Here is a 6,000-nt window from a genome sequence, read left to right as displayed (position 1 = left end):
AGAGATAGAAACATCAATGATGAGAGAGAATCATTGGTCAGCTGCCTTATGCGCGCCCCCTACTGGGGATCAAGCCTGCAACCCGCGCATGTGCCCCGACCGGGTATCAAACCCTGATTCGTAGGCTGACACTCAACCACTGAGCCACTCCAGCTGGACATCTCCATGGTATTATTAAAAGATGAAATGCAGAGAAAACATTAGTAAAACAAATTGTAATGGGATGTTATAATAAAAGATAACCTACAAAATTTTTTTCAAGGTAGTAAAAAATGGATGTCCTCTAAGGGTCAAGAGAAGACCCTCTGTCGAACTAAAAGGCCTAGAAAGGTACCAACAAGTGACTTAAAAGCAAAACAAATGAAGAGGGATTCTTTTTTGGAGAAACTTACAGAGGGCCAGGTGAAGGCCCAGTCAAGGCCTAGCAGAGGGCTTGGTCCCAAGGGTCTCTGGCTCTCCCTGCCCTTTGGTTTCATCCGAGTCTGGAAACACCCAGAGAGGTTGCATTCAGGTGCTTTCCCTGCCAGCCAAACAGATGAGCAAAGTCCTCCCTCTCTCCCCTCTGCTCTGAGCCAGGGTAGATCAAGTCCACATGAAACCACTCAAACCCAGGTAGACCCTCCATGTGTCCAACGGGCAGTGTGTGTTGTCTTTTCTGACTTCCCCTAACCACCCAGGGCCTTGGTCAGAAGGTACAGGGCAAAACAAAAAGGAGATGATAGGAGGGATTGCAGAATGTTACCGAGGAGGCCAGTTTAAAGTTCAACACCTATAAACATTTATTTTACTTCTGTTCCCTCTGATATGATTCCACAGAGGTCACATGTATGAAAACATGGGAACCTTCTTTCCTCCAAAGTGGATGGTGTGCTGGAGATGTGTTCTTGAAGCAAGATGGGGTAAGTCTGTCTGAAATCCAACTCTTACAAAATTTAAAAACGACAAAATGGTGTGTTGGAATTCAAGCTCACAGATCCCACATGTAGTAGTTACTAACAGATAACGCTGGAAGGACTGTGGCTTCAAAGTACATGTTTTGGAAATTATGTAAATAAGTATATTTATACCATGGATTATGAAAACCTTTTAAAAACAAACTTGGGGGTTTACATCACAGACCTTCAGACTCCAAAAAAGTTGTTATGCTCTATTATTATGTCAACTTCCACTCACCAGCATGAGGCCTTTAAAAAAATATTGCCTTGCAATGAAATAATGAGAGAAAACCATTCACTCACACACACACACACACACACACACACACACACACACACACACTAAAAATGAGCCTTTCCTACAGACTACTACTCTGCATAATTTAAGAAATGGAAAAAGAATATCTCTCAGCGTAGGGGAATTATAAACTATGAAGAAATAAGGACAAAAAAATGTAATCAAGCCCTGCCTGGCCGGTATGGCTCAATGGTTGAGCATCGACCCCTACACCTAGAGGTCGTCGGTTTGATTCCCAGTCAGGGCACATACCTAGGTTGTGGCCTCAATCCCCAATTGATGTTTCTATCTCTCCCTCTCCCTTCCTCTTTATCTAAAAATCAATTAAAATTTTTTAAAAATTGAAGCCAGCTCTAACCTAAATAAGCTGAAACTATAAAAATAGAACATAAGTATTTACTTTTTTCAACTTCAATGAACTTTGTGGGGCAAGAGCCAGAATAATTTAATTGTTGGGGGAGAATGTGCCTTCATTTTAAGAGCTCTTTCATTTGAATAAAACAGCTCCATGAAGTAAAAACAAAAGTAGCTAGGCTGATGAGGACTCATTGCGATTTTTAAAAAATGATGTGTTTTTTAATGTGATAGGTCACAGTATTCATGATATCCTTGAAGGTGCAGCTGAGTGCTTTTAATGTCTTTCTTTGGACCATAACCATCATCACTTTCATCTTTCATTATCTAATAGAAACATTTTCTCCTATGGAAATCATCCTTTTTTTTAAAAATAGTTTTCTAAACTAGTGGTCACAGAGACTCGGTGAGAGGTAGAATAGCAGACCTCAAAACATATTGGCTGGAAAATAGCAAATTGTTGATTAATACCTACAATCTGATGCCTGTAGCATTTTGGAAGTGGCAGACGGCTGTCCTCTGATGTATCTCTGTGCTATTATAGGGTGCAGGTATAAAACCTTGGGAAGGATGCTTGCTAAACTCATGATAGAGGTTGCCTCTGGAGAGGGAGAGGGGCAATGGTCTTGGACAGGAAACCAAGGAGCTTCAACTTTACCTTTAAAAGATCTTGAACTATGGCCAAAGGTTGACATGAACCAATTCTTGTAGGGGGTGGTGTATAGATATCTGTTTCTTTTTCTTCTCAACTTTCCTATTCTTTTAAATTTCTATTTGATAAAGTGTAAAATTTGAAGAAAAAGGAAAATCCCGTTGAGCTCAATGGATGTGCCAACCAGGAGTGAGGCAGCTGTTATTTTGGAGGGAAACAAACAGGACCTTTGTTAAAGTCCTTCTGTTGAATTCTTGGGCGAGAATGAGTCAGCAGCAACCTGCTGGTGCTGCTGTCGGGACCTTCTGGGGGCCACCCCATGGACCAGATGTCCCTTTCCTTGCGGTTGTACGCTCTCCTCTCTGGAATACCTCCTCCCCATGTTTCCTTCATAATCATAGTCAAAACTATTTTACTGCACTACCACCTCAGATCGGGGAATACAGACTCAATCCAGGGAGGTCTGACAAGTTAAGGTTCTACCCTATTGGGCCAATTCACCTTGATTCAGTTGAACTTGCTCATCAGGCCTTTTTCTGACATCAGATTTCTCTCTCCTGGTCCTGTGTGCAGTCTAAGCCAGGACTCTCTCAGGTCTCCTGGTCACTGCGCAGGCGAACGCTTCCTTCTGGTGAGATCTTAGCCCAGGCAGTTACCACACACGCTGGTCTCCCGCTCAGAGCAATCTCCTGGATTTAGCTCCCCCCAGTTCTGGGCACGTGTCGGCGACTGCTCCTGATCTTGTGCCTCAGCTTGTTCATGTATTTCTTCTGTTTTGGTCGGTTTTCCAGCCCTGCGATTTGAAACTACTCATTCTATTTCGTGGGTAGCTGGCAGAGGGATTTTTCAAATCTTCATATATTTCAGGGGAGATTTATAATAAAACAACAAACATGCTGGAATTTTCAAAAGTGCAGACTTTTCTAGAGTGAAAAAGAAAAATAGAAAAACAGAGGAATCGATACCTGAGGCTGTTGGGTGGCTAAAAAAAAAAAAAAAAAATCAGTTTTAATCTCTTTTTAAAAGTTATTTTTCCCCTGCTTTTTTCTTGGGTTTGTCCAAATATTCTAGTCGTGTGGGATGATTGACAGAGTGTAGAGGCTTGTAGGCAATGGAACCCAACTGGCCTGATTCAAACTCTCCTCGCTGAGACTCTGGGTCTCAGGCCCCTCTTAGGGAAGATGAAAAGAATAACACTGACATTTTTCTTTAAATATAATTTTTTTAAAAAAAGTTTCTGCTCCTCACAAACTACCAAACCAACACCCCAGAATCCATCCACCTCCCCAGCAAGAATAATCAGCGATCTGATGATGTTCAGAGGGACACGAGAAATATCTGACTCTGGGGCCTCAGCTCAGCTGCTCTGGGAAACTTGGTGTTTGGGCTGGATGGCTGCTTAGGTCCTTTTGACGCTGGGATTCCATGGTTGTCTGAATATAAATTGTTTTCTAGAAAGAAAGTAACGTGTCAAGTTAAATTTGCACCCATGTATACAGAGTCACCAGACTCGGCAGAAGTTCCAGTGAGTTTACTGACTTGTTTAAGGAAAAAAAAAAAAAAAATCCACACAAAAAAAACAGGTCTTGCAGCAACGGGGTTGGACTGCTTCCTGGAAAAACTTATCTTGCGCCCGACACGCAGGAAAAGGCATGCAGGCGGCCTCTGCGTCCGGGCCTCTCCCGGCGGCGTTTGTCTTCTCTTCTTCAAAGTCTGATGTTGGCTGCAAAGTTCACCAAGGTCTTTCTCCGAGGAGATCTCGGGGATCCTTTCTGCGGCATCAGGGCTCCCTGCAGATGCATTTCAGGGGCAGGCGGCTGTCATTAGTTGGATTCCTAAAGGGAGGTCCTGAGAACTGCATCATCCTAGAGAATGCATTATTATTGAAATGACATCTAAGGAGCAAGTAGGTAATGAAGCAACAGTTGTTATTGGCAACAACAAGAACTGTTTGTGGCCACAATGACTGCATTTCTTATTAGATAGTTCCAAGATGTTCAAATGAGGTTAAAAAAAAAAAAAAAGAGGAACAATTAAATGCCAGAGAGAAAGTCCTGACTGATGTTAGAGTGACGTCATAGACAATAGTGACCTTTTCATTGATTTTTCACCAACAAGATAGGAGCTCGCTTGATATTGTAGGTGTGTGTTTGAAACATGATTATACAGCAGAGTTTGAGCGCTTGAGTCACATTCTGCACATTTGAACATGTGATTGCATATAATATATTTCCCTTTAATTATTCTTTTGAGTGCAGTCAGACTGTAGCTTTTTGGGAAATGTTTTTGTGCGTTAGTATTCAGCCCAGGCATATAGGTAGGCTTTAATAGACACTTAACAATGAGCTTTTCAGAAATGCTTTGTATTCATTTCTGGGTGACTGTCACTTAGTCCCCCTGAGGGGGTTGTTGATGGCAGGGAATCCAGTGTGCCAGGTGCACTATTTAAAGGTCTTTGGCTCAACTGAATTCAATAGCTCACTCTGCCCTAGGGTTCTGTGGACATAGAGGTTTGAATTTCCCTAAATCGAGGGAAGTCATGGGAAATTACTGTGGGAGCTGAGACCATGGAAATGAGTGACAGGAGTTACAGAGGGTACAGCTCAGAAAGAAAAGCACAAATCCATCGTGTGTGAGGGGAAAAACAAGTCATGGCCTGAAAAGAAAACTGGGTGAAAACAGAAAAAGCTACTAAGGTTCAAAATGTGATCATCAGTCACCATATGCAGACGGATCCTTGGATCTTGCACATTTGGACATCTTGAGTGTCCAAAGTTGCCCTGGACATCATGGCACGTGTTGACCAGGGAGAATAGGGCCCTTGGTTAAACGGAAACCTTTACTCCCCACCTCCAGGGGCATGTGGAAAGTTACCCTCTTGACCAAAACCAAGCTGCCACCACCCACCTGACAAAGGGTGGTGAGAATCAGAGAGCCCAGCAGGGGTGGGGTGTTGGGGGTGGGGGTGGGGTGCTCCCACTTCAGGGACCGTAAAAGGGCATCTGTGCCCTAGGAAGGGGACAGTCTGGACTATTACATGTGAGTGGATAAGAGGGGGGCTCTGAAGGAGAGTGTTAGGGTTCCTAAAGCCATTTTTCCAGCTCGGTATTCAGGGGCAGGAAATTATTTGACCTCGCCAAGCCTCTGTTTCCTCATCAGTAAAAGGTGATAATACAGTGTTGGTCTCAGGGTTCTCTTGACCAAGTGACCTAATCCATAAGAGCATTTAGGATAGTGCTAAGTAAAATAAGAAACACAAGGAAAAACTAGCTCTCTTTTCAAAGCATCCTCCTGGGCGATGTGGCATTCCTGAGATACTATCCTATTTTTCCAATTCCTGCTCTAGGACAGGTCAAAAAAAAAAAAAATAGAGCATAGCTATAGTTATTACCATGAACAGGTTGTCCATAGGGGTGCCATTCCCTGTGGGTCAGCACTGCTTCTGTTAAGGCCACCACCCTCCACTTCCTTGTGATTCGCCACAGACTCCACCCCTGTCTTCCTCAGCTGAAGGTGTGGTAATGAGTTGAAGCAATGAACATCTCCTGCTGTCACTTGCTTTTCCCATGGTTTTCTCTTGTATAATGACTATTTGTCTGGGTTCCTTTCTTTTTTTTTCTTAATTAAAAAAATATTTTTACTGATTTCAGAGAGGAAAGGAGAGGGAGAAAGAGAAACATCAATGATGAGAGAGAATTATTGATCGGCTGCCTCCTGTAGGCCCCACACTGTAGATTGAGCCTGCAACCCGGGCATGTGCC

General features: G+C 43.1%; 1 long non-coding RNA gene across 1 annotated transcript in view; it reads left to right on the top strand.

The window, feature by feature from the left end:
* The first annotated feature begins 857 nt into the window (after positions 1–857).
* The window catches only part of LOC129152054 (uncharacterized), a 156,668-nt gene continuing 151,525 nt past the window's right edge, over positions 858–6,000 (top strand). Inside the window, exon 1 of the long non-coding RNA XR_008558791.1 lies at positions 858–899. This is a non-coding gene — a long non-coding RNA (uncharacterized LOC129152054). The remainder of the gene's footprint in view (positions 900–6,000) is intronic.

This window comes from Eptesicus fuscus, chromosome 17 (genome assembly GCF_027574615.1).
Source record: "Eptesicus fuscus isolate TK198812 chromosome 17, DD_ASM_mEF_20220401, whole genome shotgun sequence".
Taxonomy (NCBI): Eukaryota; Metazoa; Chordata; class Mammalia; order Chiroptera; family Vespertilionidae; genus Eptesicus; species Eptesicus fuscus.
This window is presented reverse-complemented; position numbering and strand designations above follow the sequence as displayed.